The sequence below is a fragment of the Lampetra fluviatilis genome, chromosome 27 (genome assembly GCF_964198595.1).
Source record: "Lampetra fluviatilis chromosome 27, kcLamFluv1.1, whole genome shotgun sequence".
Taxonomy (NCBI): Eukaryota; Metazoa; Chordata; class Hyperoartia; order Petromyzontiformes; family Petromyzontidae; genus Lampetra; species Lampetra fluviatilis.
In genome coordinates, this window is record NC_136301.1 from 12,161,693 (window position 1) to 12,179,351 (window position 17,659).

The window sequence follows — 17,659 nt, forward strand, 5'->3', positions numbered from 1 at the left end:
GGGAAAAAAGTATTTGATCCCCTGCTGATTTTGTACGTTTGCCCACTGACAAAGAAATGATCAGTCTATAATTTTAATGGTAGGTTTATTTGAACAGTGAGAGACAGAATAACAACAACAAAATCCAGAAAAGCGCATGTCAAAAATGTTATAAATTGATTTGCATTTTAATGAGGGAAATAAGTATTTTACCCCTCTGCAAAACATGACTTAGTACTTGGTAGCAAAACCCTTGTTGGCAATCACAGAGATCAGACGCTTCTTGTAGTTGGCCACCAGGTTTGCACACATCTCAGGAGGGATTTTTTCCCACTCCTCTTTGCAGATCTTCTCCAAGTCATTAAGGTTTCGAGGCTGACGTTTGGCAACTTGAACCTTCAGCTCCCTCCACAGATTTTCTATGGGATTAAGGTCTGGAGACTGGCTAGGCCACTCCAGGACCTTAATGTGCTTCTTCTTGAACCACTCCTTTTTTGCCTTGGCCGTGTGTTTTTGGGCATTGTCATGCTGGAATACCCATCCACGACCCATTTTCAATGCCCTGGCTGAGGGAAGGAGGTTCTCACCCAAGATTTGACGGTACATGGCCCCGTCCATCGTCCCTTTGATGCGGTGAAGTTGTCCTGTCCCCTTAGCAGAAAAGCACCCCCAAAGCATAATGTTTCCACCTCCATGTTTGACGGTGGGGATGGTGTTCTTGGGGTCATAGGCAGCATTCCTCCTCCAAACACGGCGAGTTGAGTTGATGCCAAAGAGCTCAATTTTGGTCTCATCTGACCACAACACTTTCACCCAGTTGTCCTCTGAATCATTCAGATGTTCATTGGCAAACTTCAGACGGGCATGTATATGTGCTTTCTTGAGCAGGGGGACCTTGCGGGTGCTGCAGGATTTCAGTCCTTCATGGCGTAGTGTGTTACCAAATGTTTTCTTGGTGACTATGGTCCCAGCTGCCTTGAGATCATTGACAAGATCCTCCCGTGTAGTTCTGGGCTGATTCCTCACTGTTCTCATGATCATTGCAACTCCACGAGGTGAGATCTTGCATGGAGCCCCAGGCCGACGGAGATTGACAGTTCTTTTGTGTTTCTCTTTTTTGCTGCTTGGCGATGGTCTTGTAGCCCATTACAGCCTTGTGTAGGTCTAAAATTTTGTCCCTGACATCCTTGGAAAGCTCTTTGGTCTTGGCCATGGTGGAGAGTTTGGAATCTGATTGATTGATTGCTTCTGTGAACAGGTGTCTTTTATACAGGTGTAATGTGAGCAAGGATTGAGGGGGGGGCGGAGTCTGGGTCACGTGGGGAGTGGGTGGAGTTAGGGTCACGTGGGGGAGAGGATTTAGGGAGAGAACCGGAAGGGGAAGGGGGAGTGGAGACGGAGTGAAATACGAGGAGGCTACGCTGGGCAAGACGGAGAGTGTGGCGCGGTCGCCACGCGGTGGGAGACGTCGACACCGACAGCCATCGGTGTCAGACGAAGAGAGCTAACGGGGCAGTGAGAGGCTAGCTGTGAAAGGGGCAGCAGTGACGCTAGATAGCGGGGCAGCAGTGTGGCTGCAAGGATGGCCTGACGGGGCAGCAGGGAGACTGCATATTGGAGCAGCAGGGAGACTGCACAACGGAGCAGCCGAGGGCTGTGGAGAGGTCGTCGAGCGGGACGCGGGCCTGAGCGAGACGCCGTGGTACGGAGATTCTACGAACCCAATAAAGGACAACGGAGATCGACATCTGAGAGAGAGTCCTTTATTACACAGGTAACAAGCTGAGATTAGGAGCACTCCCTTTAAGAGTGTGCTCTTAATCTCAGCTCGTTACCTGTATAAAAGACACCTGGGAGCCAAAAAAAAATTCTGAGTAAGAGGGGGTCAAATACTTATTTTCCTCATTAAAATGCAAATCAATGTATAACATTTTTGACATGCGTTTTTCTGGATTTTGTTGTTGTTATTCTGTCTCTCACTGTTCAAAGAAACTTACCAGTAAAATCATAAACTGATCATTTCTTTGTCAGTGGGAAAACGTTAAAAATCAGCAGGTGATCAAATACTTTTTTCCCTCACTGTACGTGATTTAGCACAAAACAACCTCTATTATGGATAATATTGGTCACAAAAGCTTGTATTAAATTCTCTATTTAAATTGGAAAAAAATTATCGTGGCAAATAAGGAATTTGTTAGTGTAAACATTTCGTAGTAAATCTATCTACTCATTGTGTTGCAACAGCTGATACCATTTGTCTTGTCTATGATGCACAGTCATTCCATCTGTTCATAATAAGACGTCGTACTCAAATTGTAATGTTGTGGATTCACTCTTCAACACATCGGTGAGCTAAAGTAGTGAACTATTTGTCTTTTGTCAGCGTGATACATTTTTTAATGATTGGCCGTATCGGGTTTTGAAGGGTTGCGACACATTTATAAATAACGCGATCTAACTAAAAAACCTTTATTATGAATAATACTGTTCGTGAAAGCCTACGTGTTAAACTCATTCCATCTGGTACAAGAACGTTCCCTGTTTTAATACTGCGAAGAGCAATGGTTACTTCTTCAAGTATGAAATTTGGAACCATGTCCTCTTACTCTGACAATTAGTTTCCTAGCAGAGAGACATAGGAGACATATAATAGACAGAGGAAGACAAGGGGACAAACAAGATGCGGACCCAGTCCCAGAGAGAACCATAGGGAGACAGAGATGGACCAATCTAGACATGCAAAGGGAGGCAGACCGAGTGACAGAGAACGCTTTGGCAATTGTTGACTACGGCTTCCCGCCTGGCTGCTTGCCAGCTTTTCTGTGGTGCCTGAGCGAGTGTGAGATTCAATTGACATGCGCAACGTTATTTCCAACTAAATATTATTATTCATGCAGTTCTTCAGGAACTAGTTGTATTGCACAATGCTTTAGGATATAATACAGAAAAATGTAATCAGAGGACAAAATACATGGAGACAGAGGGAAACAGTCTTAAAAGTTTATCGACAAAAACCATAACAACTGATGAAAAATAAAATATTTAAACCTTTCTGGCAATAAAACAGGTGTTAAGATGTTCAAACACCAAATTAGGTACCAGAGACAGTTGTAGGCCAATCAGCTTCAAGGATAATGCCTATGTTATCAGAGCATGTTTGTTTACATGTTTTGCCACAGGTATGGACACTTGTTGCCTTGGAAAAGGTATCTATTTCGTTGTATGAACATCTTAACACCTATTTTATTGCCAGAAAGTGTAAAACCTATTCTTATTTTTCATAAATTTGATACTGGCAAATATGTACCATAGATATGACAATGACAACTATAGTATTTGCCTTTAAATTAGAATTTGGCTGAATCTGATCCAGAATATGAAGTAGGTTACTGAGAGGATATATCTATTGCTGAGTTTTTATTGCTCTCCCCTCAAATGGTTGCAGGTTTTTCTCCCGGACTTCCTATTTCCTCCTACAAGTGGACACACCGAATGCTCAAAGACAGGAAGTGGCCAAACATCTTAGAAGATGCTTTTCATTTTCCCAAACTTGTAAGAAACAGAGACGGTCACGAGATATAGGATTCCTTTGCCCCAGACACTGACGCTGGGTGAATGAGAGGGGTGAGACAAATGCTTGCAAGGAACAGTGGACAAGTTGGCGAACGAACAACTGTGAAGCAAGCAGAAACCCCTTGACTGATTGAGACGCTGGACACTGAGAAGTTCGAAGGGGAGACCATGAACTCTAGCCTCGCTCTGGGACTCATGGACGGGGATCCTGGCCAAAATGCCTCCCATGTGGAGCCACTGCTCTGCCTGATCCGGGAGTCCGGCCTCCGCTGCCGCCCGGCACGACTGTCCGCACGCACCGCCAACATAATCTTCATCGCCATGATCTTTTCCATGGTGTTGAACTTCTTGGGGAACATGACCATCATCACGGCCATCTCCTACTTCAAGCAGCTGCAGGTGTTGCCCAACACCTTCACCTTCTCCCTCGCAGTGGCCGACATCATGGTGGGCGTGGTGGTGATGCCCTTCTACATGACACAGTGTGTCTACGACTGCTGGTTCTACAGCCACGCGTTCTGCAAGGTGCACCACTTCCTTGACGCCTTCATCTCCACCGCCTCCACCATGCACCTTTGTTGCATCGCCTACGACCGCTACCTGGCCATTTGCGACCCGATGCACTATCGAGAGCGCTTCACCTGGAAGACAGCAGCCCTGCTTCTTGCCGCCGCATGGCTCGGGTCGCTGCTCTATGTGGTGCCCGTGATGCTGGGATGGATTGTCATTGGCATCGAGGACATGATGGAGAGCCGCACCTGTCCAGACAACTGCGTCTTCTACATGAACAAGGTGTTCTCGAGCTGTGGGGCCTTCTTCAGCTTCGTCGTGCCCATGACGATAATGACCCTTGCCTACGCGAAGATTTACCGCGTGGCACGCAAGCAGGCCCGCTCCATCAGCGTTCAGCAGCAAGGGGGTCAGGGCAAGTCGGGCTTCAACAAGCAGCAGTGGGCGGCCATGAAACGAGAGCACAACGCCACCAAGACTGTGTCCATCATCCTGGGCGTATTCATGTTCTGCTGGGCGCCATTTTTTTCCACCATCGTCAATGATCCCTGGATCGATTTTAAAACAAATTCCATCTTTTGGGACATCGTGAACTGGTTCGGGCACGTTAATTCAGCCATCAACCCTTACCTATACGGGGGCTTCAACCGCACGTTTCGTAACGCCATCCGCATCATGTTTAGCCGCAAGTTTTGGCAGCCTGGGAGCCGCTCAGCCGAGCTGTGAGAGTCCAATGAGGCCCAAAATTCGATTTATAGGTCATAATTTAACATTAAATTGAGTTTATATGTGTAATGTGTTTGATGGTTTCTCAGTTCCATTATTAGTTATTCAACTGGGTCGCGGGGTGAGGGGGAGACAGAGAACACATGGCTGTCTTGGAAAATTTCATACTTTGGGCATGTGCTTACTTACCATTGATTGACACTGCCTGCCATATTTTTTGCACGAGGATACATTTTGGATGAAAGAGGCCAAAGGGGTCTCTCATAAATTTGGTTGCTTTACGCCCAATTCTACTGTCGCGGATACTCTCCTCACAAACACGCCGTGACAGTTCAGGGTTCAAATCCGTTTATTCCACCATTGTGAAACACAGCTACTTCCTTCATCCACAGCTCTCGCCTCACATCCCTCTTCCGACGTGCCTTATACCCACAGGTCCCTCTCCCATTTCCTGCCCCTCCCCTCATTACTGTCACCTAATTGCCAGTTGCCAATCGCATTGTGACATCTCGGACCATGTCTCCTCATCTCCTGCCACCAATCACAGATCGTCATACCGCGGGTGCTCGTTATAATTATTGTGATCGTTGCTTCTCGGCTGTCATGTTAAATAACTGCCACTATGAGGAACAGTATATGTTCAGCTCTCTTGCAAACCCTCTCCTGGACAAAAAGCCTCCCTGCACCGTCCAGGTCGAATTGGTTATTTTACTATACTTCATGTTGGTCAGCCGAGTGAGTGAAGCAGGGGGCATAGATGTGGAAGCATAGTAGTGCAATACAACATTGGATTTTGCAGCACTGCCTTCTACCGACTACAGCGTAGTCTGCTGTAGCAGCCTTTGACAACCTGCTGTGCACGGTGATTGCCCATTTAGGTGATATCCATTCTCAAAACCTGCTTAGCTTTTGCGATCATCTGACAAGGTCAAAGACGAGCACCCATTTGAATCAATTAGTCGCATGCCCCGAGAGGAGGTGTAGCGATCCTCAATACTGTACATCGCCTGGGCATGCCATTCTCATGCGTCCGATGCCACACCAAGTGTAGGCTGAGATTACGATGTCTGAGATCGGCCCCAACGGTGTGCATCCAGGTCTACCTCGGCCTGCCCCTGGGCAGCGTCCAATCTCGAGCAAGGCCATCGATAATTGCGCGGATCTGCCAACATGTCAGCACGGGCAATGTGTCTCCTGGTTCGATGTCAGACACCGGCTGACGTGCTGGACTTAAGAATGTGTGATATGCTCGCTGAAGTGTAACTGAAGTATCCATCGGAAGGACCAGTGGCGGCTCCTGCAAAATCTCTCAGGGGGGGCAAATGTCTGGATGATTGATAAGGATAAGGTCCACCCATGCAATGGATACATTAACAGCTTAAGCATGTAAAGGCAACTTCACTTCTTTAATATTAATGAAAAATAAAGTGACTCTTACAATACATCTTGTTTGTTTCTATACTCACTATTAAAACAAACCACTCAGGTTTATTTTATTAAAGATTCCACTAGGTGGCGACAAATTATATTGTTGGATGAAACGTGCTTACGTATGATGACGTAAGCACGTATGATGACGTAAGCACGTTAGGGCGAGCCCTCCCGGAACCCATAGAGAATGCATTGCAGCGCCCCCGTTCGAAAAAAAACATCTTTGAATGTAAGTCTATGGGACCACTCGGGGCGATTCTCAGCTGGAGGGAAATCGCCCAAAAAGAGGCGGTACTCCACAGAACATAGCATGACGCTGATTAGACTATATCCAGCGGCACAGTGACGGCTAGCGTGACTCTGTGGTTGAATGACATTGGTGGTGCGTCGCCCAATCGCCCTAATGAAGAAACCGCCCCTGGGAAGGACCACCGGTCAAAGGTGTCCAGTTTGTTGTTTAAATATGGAGTCATCAACCACGTCTCCCTGCCATATAGAACCTATATAGACACATTTAAATGTCAAGGGAAACTTGTAGTCGGTCTATATAGGCCTACAATAAAGTGGTACATAAGTAACGTTCATAAAAAGTGTATTTGCGACTGTATAATAAGTGTTTTTATAATTGAATGTGAATTTCATAATTAAAGAATACATGTAATGACGTTAAACAGACCAATGACGACAATGCCTTAATTGTCTGGAAATTATTTACATGTATGCAAAGCAGCAGCAGTAGCTACGGACACCATCAGTAAACAAAGCAGCCAAATTCCGAAACAACAGAGAATAGAATGGTGAATGCGGATATTACAGTAGAGACATTGAATGTGAGAACACTTTGGACAAGAGGACAGTTGGACAGTTTTTTTTTTATGTATATTGAACTTCTTTCGCACCGTACGTATATAAGGCACCAACCTCTCCACAGTCCACGCTAAATTCGACCGAACATGGACGGTGACGCAGAGAGGTGAATGTAGGCACTCAGTGGCTGAGTCGGAGGGGAAGGTGCGATAGAGTTAGACGTTGAATATATATCACTGCAACTCGCTTTTTCAGAACCATTGATTTTGGTGAGAGCCTATTAAGGACGACTGCACCGTCCCATGCGCACCTTTGGCGGTGTCATTACGATCTATACGGCATCTACTGCCTCTTTTGTTTGGTTGAAAACAGCATTCAACGGAACACATTTCAAAACTGTTGCTTTCCCTCAACCTTTATTGGAAAGTACAGGGCACTGTACACGGACGTAGGGTGCTAAGGGGCAGTCCATAAATGACGTCACGCGATTTTGGGCGATTTTTGAGCCCCCCCCCCCCTTCGTCACACGGCGTCACAAAAAGTCAGACCCCCCTCAAATAGGACGTCACAAAGCTCGCCCCCCTCCCCCCCAAATATAAAACATGCTTCAAATCGCCTTAAACTATTGTCATTGTAGTGCGTATTTAATGTGGCGCTGCACTCTGATGTTGTAGGAGAAAACATTTACTAAAAGTATATTTAATTAAGTAGAACGTGTTGTCTATATTTATTTAAAGTTGCGCATTTTTATGTGACGTCACATTTCTCAACCCCCCCCCCTTGTCACACAAATGTCTGACCCCCCCCCCCAGGTGCGTGACGTCATTTATGGACGGCCCCTAATGTGAAACGCTTTGAGAGCATACCGACCAACGAATTAAAATAACCCACAGCAAGGATGCTGCTGCAATGTTAAAGTAATCACACTTGACTCGCATTATAGAGATCAACATGTTGGGGGAAAAAACAAGGTTCGTAACTCTCCACCTCTAATCCACCCAGCAGTATAAATGGTACGCTACAGGTCAATTGATTCGGCAGTTCGCGGGTGATGGGGTTAAGTGTCGGTACGCCCGTAGGGCGAGTTTGACTTCTATATTTGGGGGGGGGTGGGGGGGGTGCAGGGGTTCGCTTTGCCCCTCACATTAGGAATCGTGCATGCAAATAATTAATTTATTTTAATCTTAATTGTAAACTAATTTGAATACATTAATAAAGCTGCCCAGTTTGGGCGGGGTTTTGCCCCGTGGCCCCTCCACCCAAACTCCGCCCATGGGTACACCCACCTCTTCAAACACGTCTGGTTTAACGTAGGAGAGTAGACAAAACACCCCTAAGAGTCTCTCTCCAGTTGGGGCTCTTTAGCCAGGAGTGGTATGGGAAAGCTAATGAAGTATGCACCTTTGTGGGTTGTTTTTTGTACTTATACAAGTTCTAAAACTGCTTTTACATGAACTTTTGACTGTCACTTTCATTATAATGCCTTGATAAGACTAGTCGAATACAATAGAGTGCAAACGGTATAAGTTATAGATTGAAAACGTATGTATAGTCCCATAACGTGTTTTCTTTATATGTGTCAATCCAAATCCTGGCCAGCCGTACAAACGAGAGGTTCCATCTCAAGGGAGGTTCCATCTCAAGGGGTGGTCCAGGTGAAATTTTCAATAAATGTCATGAAACTGACTAAAGTGATGAAGTCTGGTCAAACAACCCCCATGACCCACACATAACGGGTAGGTCTTCATCCAACAGTGGATTGACAATGGCCTGTAAAAAAAACACCATGTTTATATACGTGTTCCATTGTACCAATTCACATTACCAATGCCACGTGCAAAACAGTTTCATGAGGGGCCACATTTTATATGTTTATCCAATTCCTTTAAGTCTATTTTTTGCATTTGGTAGGAAACGAAAGTATCTGCAGAATCCCATGCATACTGGAGAAAGCTCTTGCGAAATACGTTCAGCACACAGTCTGTTCTCTTATAACGCGTCTTCATAACGCGAATTTGATCTAACGTAATGAATATATTACAGAACACATTTTTTATAACGCGGATGTGCATTGGATATAACGCGATTGAGTGAACAGAACTACGTCGCACGAGCGACTAAACTGCAGTACTGTAGTGCCCAAGGCATTCATACATGTGTAATGCGAGCAAGGATTGAGGGGGGGTGGAGTCTGGGTCACGTGGGGAGTGGGTGGAGTTAGGGTCACGTGGGGGAGAGGATTTAGGGAGAGAACCGGAAGGGGAAGGGGGAGTGGAGACGGAGTGAAATACGAGGAGGCTACGCTGGGCAAGACGGAGAGTGTGGCGCGGTCGCCACGCGGTGGGAGACGTCGACACCGACAGCCATCGGTGTCAGATGAGGAGAGCTAACGGGGCAGTGAAAGGCTAGCTGTGCAAGGGGCAGCAGTGACGCTAGATAGCGGGGCAGCGGTGTGGCTGCAAGGATTGCCTGACGGAGCAGCAGGGAGACTGCATATTGGAGCAGCAGGGAGACTGCACAACGGAGCAGCCGAGGGCTGTGGAGAGGTCGTCGAGCGGGACGCGGGCCTGAGCGAGACGCCGTGGTACGGAGATTCTACGAACCCAATAAAGGACAACGGAGATCGACATCTGAGAGAGAGTCTTTTATTACATTGGTGTCAGAAGTGAAACGACATGTCAAAACAGCTCAGGAAGAAGACCGTCCCTGTATCATCTTCGGCAACATCTTCCGACGACGACCTCCCTCCAGCGGTGGCGCTACCCACGATGGAGGAGGAAAGCGGAGCGGGGACGAGCGAGGTTCCAGCAGTGCAGGACGTGGCCGCCTCGGTGGGCCCACCCGCGCGACTGGACGCTGACAAGGGATGACGACAGGTGGCGGCACAACTGGAGGCGCTGAAGACAGTACTGGCGCAATTGTGCGTTCTCGTCACGCCGGCGACGACTTCGGGGAGGCCCGGCGAGGAACAACGGGCCGGGGCCTTGCCGTCGCCGTCAGCCCTCTCGACCACGCGGCACGAAGACGCCATCTTGGGCGTGGCCGAGGAAGAACGGCGGGAAGCCGCCATCTTGCGCCCTCCGCTGCGGGAAGCCGCCATCTTGCACACGTTGCGGAGCGACGCCATCTTGTCGCTGCCACGCGTGTCACCATCGGAGGAGGACGGAGGAGCAAGAACCCGCAGCCGTCATTTAGCAACGGTCAAAGAATTCTCAATCGGCGGCAATTGGAGCGCATTCGCCTGCCGTTTTCAAGCGGCCGTACACTCCGCCATGTGGACGGACGCGGAGGCCCTGGAAGTCTTACCAACACTTCTCGACGACGAGTCCGTCCGGTTCTTCCGCTCCATCAAGGCCGACAAGAAGAAGACGCTGCAGGGTGTCTTCGAGGAGATGGCGGATGCGTACGAGCCTCCGGACGACGCCCATCGGAGATTTGTTCAGCGCCAACGGGCGCCTGATGAATCGCCGGTGGCCTACAGAGGCGCAGTTCTAGAACTGGCGATGGCGGCATACCCCGAGATGGAGCCCAATTTGTTGGAGCCTCTCGTGTTGGGCAAAATGCTCAAATTATCTAGAGACCTTGGGATCTCCATGCCGGTGTGCAGCCATGATAAATTGACGTCCCGTGCTGTAGCTAAGTGCTTGGACACTCAATTTAATCTCCGACGCTGGAAGCAGGTGTCGGCTTGGACGGGGGGGCCCGTCGTTGAAGGCGGTGCTACCGGGGTGGGATCCTTTGAAGGCGATCTACGTTCCTGACGACAAGGGTCTGCAGGAGTTGACGGCCGCCTCCGCCCAGTGGCCTGCTCGGGGGGGGGACGGGGCCGAGGTCCGCGCCGCAGGCGCGGGAGCGTCGGGACAGGGGGGTGCCGCGCGTCGGAACGGCGTGGAGTGCTTCCGCTGCGGCCGTAAGGGCCACTTCGCAAGGGACTGTTGGGCTCGCATCCCGGGGCCGCCCCAGCAGGAGGTCTTGACCACGGACGCCGCACGAAAAGACCCACCAGTACAGGCAAGTCGGTGCGCACCAGACACCCAGCAAGGCCTGTCACCTCATGCATCACCATCGCCGCGCGGTCCGTGTGTCGTTAACAACAAGGTGCCTCCAGTTGACCCGGGTCGCTCGCTGACGCAATGGCGCCGATTGGCACGCAGGGTAGTTGCGGCCGCTACGGGGTCGTCCACGGTACCGGATTCCATTCAGGGGGTCGAGGTGCGTATTTTGGTGGACTCCGGTGCATCCGCGACCATTATTTCTGATGTCATTTTCTATCTTTTGGGCATTCCGCCAGGGAAAGTGCGAGCGGTTTATGATTCATGCATAGTGGCGAATGGGGGAAGTATGGGCATTGTGGGCCAGGTGGATGCCAACATATCCATCGGGGGGGTGTCGGCTTCAGGGACCGTGTTGATCTCTAGGTCCCTCGCGGTGCCCTGTTTGTTGGGGACTGATTTCCTGGCAAAAATGCCCATTCAAATAAGGATTGATCAAAACTGCATTGAATTACCGGGGGGGCGTAAAATTTCGTTCCTACCGTCGCCATGGGGCTGGTCTGCCCCTGTTTGCCTGGTGCAGGCGCTGTCCAAAGTATCTGTTGACATTCCACCTGGTTCGCAGATGCTTATCCCGTTGAGATATCGGAAGCCAGTTCCTGGTGTTGAGGGAGCGGCGGGGGTTCTGTTATTGCCGTCCACGGCTATAACGGGCGGCTCAGCGCTGGTTGGGGCACAAACAATTGTCCGGCCGGGCCAGCCCCCGTTCTTACAGGTGCTAAATGGGAGTGCAGAGAATGTCAGTGTCCCGGCCGTAACGGTTGTGGCTCACGCCACGACCGCGTTCACGACCCATGACAACCGGGTCTGCTGGGACATGGTAGGGGGGGTTTCGGGGCCAATGGGGCAGGATGACCGTTGGGTTGCCGAGTTATGCGGGGAGAATTCGTCCCTGACCAGAGAGCAACGGTCCGCGCTTCGCGCGCTGTTGCTAAGTTATTCTGACGTGTTCAGCTCGGATGATTTTGACTTGGGACGCACCTCCCTGCTTTCCCACCACATTGAGATGGGGGATGCCGCTCCGATTCGGTTGAACTCGCATCGGTTGAGCCCGATGGAGCGGGATCAGGTTCGCGGGGCAGTGGAGGACATGCTAGCCGCTGATATTATATCCCCGTCTAACAGTCCATGGGGCGCGCCGGTGGTCCTTGTGAAAAAGAAGGATGGGAAACTGCGATTTTGCGTCGATTTTCGGAAATTGAATAAGGTGTCCATCGCAGACGCGTACCCACTTCCGCGTATGGATGATTCCCTCGATGCCTTGTCTGGGGCGAAGTTTTTTTCAACATTGGATCTCTCTTCGGGATTCTGGCAGCTTCCCCTTGACGAGTCTTCGAGGGATAAGACGGCTTTTCGCACGCCGCAGGGACTGTTTCAGTTGAATTGCCTTCCGATGGGCTTGAATGCGGCTCCAGCCACTTTTCAGCGGTTGATGGAGCTGGTGTTAACGGGTCTGCAGTGGGAGACATGTTTGATTTATTTAGACGATGTCATCATCTTTAGCCGCACATTTGACGAACATTTGCAGAGATTAGAGACGGTTTTTGTTAGGATGCGCTCCGCAAATTTAAAATTCAAACCGAAAAAGTGTCACCTACTGCAACGATCCGTGCGTTATTTGGGACACATAGTCAGTGCGGACGGGGTGGCCACGGACCTGGAGAAGACGGCGTGCGTCCGTAACTGGCCAACCCCGGCCTCGGTTGGGGACGTACGTCGCTTCTTGGGGTTCGCCTCATACTATCGCAGGTTTGTCCCGAACTTTGCTATGATCGCTAGGCCTTTGCACCTCCTTACGGGTAAGGGTCGGAGGTTCAGTTGGGGTCCGCCGGAGGAAGCGGCGTTTCAGGGCCTACGCGATCGGTTGGCGACGGCGCCGACATTGGACTATCCGGATTTCGATAGACCGTTTATTCTGGATACGGACGCCAGTGGCACTGGGATTGGGGCCGTTTTGTCACAGTCCAAAGGTGGCGTGGAGCGCGTGGTAGCCTACGGTAGCCGTGTACTGTCCCCGGCAGAAACCCGCTACTGTGTCATTCGCCGCGAATTATTGGCTATTGTCCATTTTCTCCGCCAATATCGGCCGTATCTTTACGGCCGGTCATTTATTGTGCGCACGGACCATGCGGCTCTGCAATATGCCCTGAGGGTTGACCAACCATCTGGCCAACTGGCACGATGGTTGGAGACCCTGCAGGAATTTTCATTCGACATACAATATCGGAAGGGGTCGCGTCACGCGAATGCGGACGCACTCTCCAGATTACCACAGGGGTCTCCTTGCGCTTGCGCGTCGGGTATGAATAGGTGTACGCCGGTTCAGCTACCCCCTCGGCCTGTCGTGTCAGCTGTCGAGATGCCTGGGGCTCCGGTGTGCCCAGGACCGGCCGATGGGGTTCTGAACCTGCCGCGCTCGGTATGGATTCGCGAACAATTGCTTGACGACTCGTTGGGGGCTTTACGGAGTCGGGCTGCGAAGGAAGCGGGGAAATTGCTGTCCGGTGGGACGCCGGGGGCCGCTCTCCGGGATGGGTTGTTCATGTGGAGAGAGGGATTGCATGACCGCTGGCGTCTGGTGGTACCATCGTCGCTACGGTACGAATTGATTCGGATTCTGCACGGCGACACTTTATTACATCTCGGGGTGCAGAAGACTTTGTTAACATAACAGCGTGACTACTTCTGGCACGGCATGACGACGGATGTCGTCGGACACATTCGGGCGTGTCCCGAGTGTGCCCGGCGGAAGTCGCCTAAAAACCCTTACGTGCCGCCGGTGCAGTCTATACAAGTGTCTCGAATCAACGAGTTGGTGGCGCTGGATATTTTGGGACCTTTCCCACCGTCCGCTAGGGGTAATAAATATTTGCTGGTCGGGGTGGAATATCTTTCCCGCTGGCCGATGGCTTGGCCCTTACCCGACCAGTCGGCGGCGTCTATCACGGACGCCTTCCTATTTGGATATGTGATGGACAAGGGGGCGCCGGAGAGGCTACTCACGGATCAGGGGCGAAATTTTTCTTCCAAATTGTTGGCGGAAGTGTGCTCTGCTCTGGGAATCAAGAAGGTTTGTACGTCTCCTTACCACCCGCAGACGGATGGCATGGTGGAACGCCTTAATCGGACGCTGTCGGCCATGCTATGTCACACGGTTGACGAGAAACAAGCTGATTGGGACTTGCATATACCTGGGGTACTCTCCGCGTATCGGATGACGCCTCATGCGTCCACTGGGTATTCTCCATTTTTTCTCATGTACGGTCGCGAGAATGTGCCGCCGGTGGAAGTACAGCTGAGTATGGGGGCGAAGGGTCCTGTTAAACCTCTCCCCGAATATATTCAGGACACGGTTCGACACGTCGCCGAGGCACGGGAGGGGGCCCGGTTGGCTACTGCCAAGACTCAGGCGCGAAACGAGCGTTGCGCCCAACGCTCGACCGGTACATGCCCCTGGCGAGTGGGGGACATGGCATGGCTGCACTGCCCGCAGGTGCGGCCGGGGACCTCCCCTAAGCTTCACAAACCATGGCAGGGGCCGGTTAAGCTTATTGAAGTCCCTAACCCGCAATCCGCACGGGTTCGGTTCGGATCGCGGCGCTGGTACGTTCATACGTCTAGGATGAAGCCCTACCTGGCCCCGCGGACGGATGCGTCATCCCCTGATGTTGCCTTGCCGGTGTCTGTTGCGCCCGACGCACCTCTGCCCTTGCCTGTTGACTCTGCAAGCGCGCCTGTCGTGCCTTCTACAGACAAACCAGCCGTGACGCAGGCGGATGTGGCGAATCCTGCTCTGGGTGGGCCTACCACGGCGACGGGGCCACTTGGCCCCGCTACCCTTCCAACCCCACCACAGACACGGTTGATCGAGACCCCGGACTTGGGTCTCCCTGGCGGGCGGGACCTTGGCGTTGGCGGACCTCCAACAGCGGCGGGCGGTTCTACTCCCGTCGATCTTAAGACCCCGTCGCGTTCTCGGTCCGTGGGGGTACCGCCGCCCGTTCGGGACGGGCCGGCGACCCGCACGCGTTCCAAATCCGTTTCCTTTCGTTGATTGTTATTGTTCTTGTTATCGTTTTATACTCTCCGTTGTCCAGTGATGCCAGATGGTTCCAATATTGCTCGCATTATTTTTTTTTGTATTTGTTGCAGCCAGGGACGGCTGGGTTTTCATTAGGGGGGGGGGGGGGTCGTGTAATGCGAGCAAGAATTGAGGGGGGGCAGAGTCTGGGTCACGTGGGGAGTGGGTGGAGTTAGGGAGAGAACCGGAAGGGCAAGGGGGAGTTGAGACGGAGTGAAATACGAGGAGGCCACGCTGGGCAAGACGGAGAGTGTGGCGCGGTCGCCACGCAGTGGGAGACGTCGACACCGACAGCCATCGGTGTCAGACGAAGAGAGCTAACGGGGCAGTGAGAGGCTAGCTGTGAAAGGGGCAGCAGTGACGCTAGATAGCGGGGCAGCGGTGTGGCTGCAAGGATTGCCTGACGGGGCAGCAGGGAGACTGCACAACGGAGCAGCCGAGGGCTGTGGAGAGGTCGTCGAGCGGGACGCGGGCCTGAGCGAGACGCCGTGGTACGGAGATTCTACGAACCCAATAAAGGACAACGGAGATCGACATCTGAGAGAGAGTCCTTTATTACACATAGTTAACTCGATTCAATCAATCTGTATTTTATGTGCCAATATCGCCCTCAAATAAAGCAGGCATGAGTGCACATTGCAACAGAACGGGAACAACACTAGAGTCCGATTGATTATCTGGGGTAAAGATGTGGTTACCACCTTTTCCACTGTAGACCAAGCCGGGACATGCTTCTCAGACAGTCTATCAACACTGTGCCGTGTACTGTGACAAAGTACAACAAAATACAATCATATCTCACTACACATGAATGCCTACCACCCAGTGCAGTTTTGATTTCTGAGGTAGAAACTCTATCTCACACGAGCACGAAATAATCCAAATAATTTCCCAGGTGAAACATTTGAATCCAAAGCATTTAATTAAACTGACAAACGTATTGAAGTATGGTCAAACAATCCCCCATGACTTACACGTAATGGGGAGGCCCTCATCCAGCAGTGGATTAACAATGGACTATAAAAAAATATCCGGAATGGTTACACACGCGGTGTATTGTACAAATTCATTCTGCCGTTAACATGCAAAACCGCTTCGTTAGTTACCAGATTTAAAAAAAAATTTTTTATTAAATTCCTTTAAGTCTTTGTTTGCACTTGGTAGGAAACTTGAGTTCCAGCAGCACATTAGGAGTTAGTCCTTCATAACTACTTTTTGTTTTACACCTTGGCAGCATCCGCAACATTAATTAATCTACAGTATAACTCGCCAAATGGGTTTGGCGCGCAGAGAGACATTTCTCTTGGAAGATCAACCCATGCCCCAGGTGTTGTACCTGTAAAAGAGGGTGCGGTTCGACATCACGCACTTGCATTCACAGTCAGGATGGTCAGAGCTTTGCGTCCCCCTCCCCCCATCTACTCCCCTCCCCGTGTTCATAGAGCTTCTTACCTGAGCATCACCTTACCGGGGGAAACTTGCAGTTGACCCTGGAAGCCAGCAAGGCAGCGCTGCTGAGATGGGGAAGAGAGAGGGAGCGCTCTGGGCACTAAGTAGAGTCGTGATGTCGGACGAACTCCTACATATTTGTACAGCCTGCCACCATCACCACCACATTTCAGCACAAATATATTCCTCCCACCCAAACACAAATTAAATTTTACAGGTGGTAATCCCTATCTCAAGAGCGCAAAATTATCAAATAATTTCCCGGATGAAATATCTCAATTATAAAATCATAGGAATTAAACTGAATGGCAAAGTATGGTCAAACAACCCCCATGACTCACGCGTCACGGGGAAGCCTTCATTCAGCAGTAAATACTAAAAACACTAAGCGTGCTTGCACACATGTTACATTGATAATACAATATAACTGTAATATAAGTTTTTGGGTTAGACTGCATAAATATAAATGTGTCGTTAAACCCACCACCACCCAATACAGCCAATTAGTAAGGTTTGCCACGTAAACAAAACATGCCAATTACAATTGGCATTAGTAACCCACACCATTTACAACCAGCCTCATCAAGTGACAGCAAGAATTGTGGGAAAATCCTCCTGTTTATGTCTTAAATAGAGGGATAAATGTGATGTCACTTGTGAGCCAATCAGGTGCGAAGACCAGGGGGGGGGTTAATGTAATAAACAGTTTCCTTCCAATTCATGAAGACCTCAATAACATCCCTCATCGCTTCAAGTCAAGCAAGCCCTTTTGGATCCATGCACTTAACCTTAAACAACTAGCTTGTTTGCCCGTTCGAGGACGGAAGCTGTAATATTAAAGATGTACATTTGCGTTTTCTTGTGTGATTATAAAATCTGTTAGGAAATGTTGCACGTGTGTAATAAAGGACTCTTTCTCAATGTCGATCTCCGTTGTCCTTTATTTGGGTTCGTAGAATCTCGTTCACACAGCGTCCTCGCTCAGGCCCGCGTCTCTCCCGATGATCACTCCACAGCCACTCTGCTGCTCGTTCTGCAGCCTCACTGCTGC

At 50.3% G+C, this 17,659-nt stretch overlaps 1 protein-coding gene and 1 pseudogene across 2 annotated transcripts in view; both read left to right on the top strand.

Annotated features, from left to right (window-relative positions):
• Positions 1 to 3,720: 3,720 nt before the first annotated feature.
• On the top strand, positions 3,721 to 4,788 carry LOC144942587 (trace amine-associated receptor 365 pseudogene; annotated as a pseudogene). Its single transcript, XR_013639401.1, has one exon. The product of XR_013639401.1 is annotated as a trace amine-associated receptor 365 pseudogene (transcript).
• Positions 4,789 to 10,727: 5,939 nt separating this feature from the next.
• Positions 10,728 to 17,659, top strand: part of SEC23IP (SEC23 interacting protein) — a 191,646-nt gene continuing 184,714 nt past the window's right edge. The window contains exon 1 of the mRNA XM_078869260.1: positions 10,728 to 10,731. The gene's annotated coding sequence lies outside the window, so the exon portion shown is untranslated. The remainder of the gene's footprint in view (positions 10,732 to 17,659) is intronic.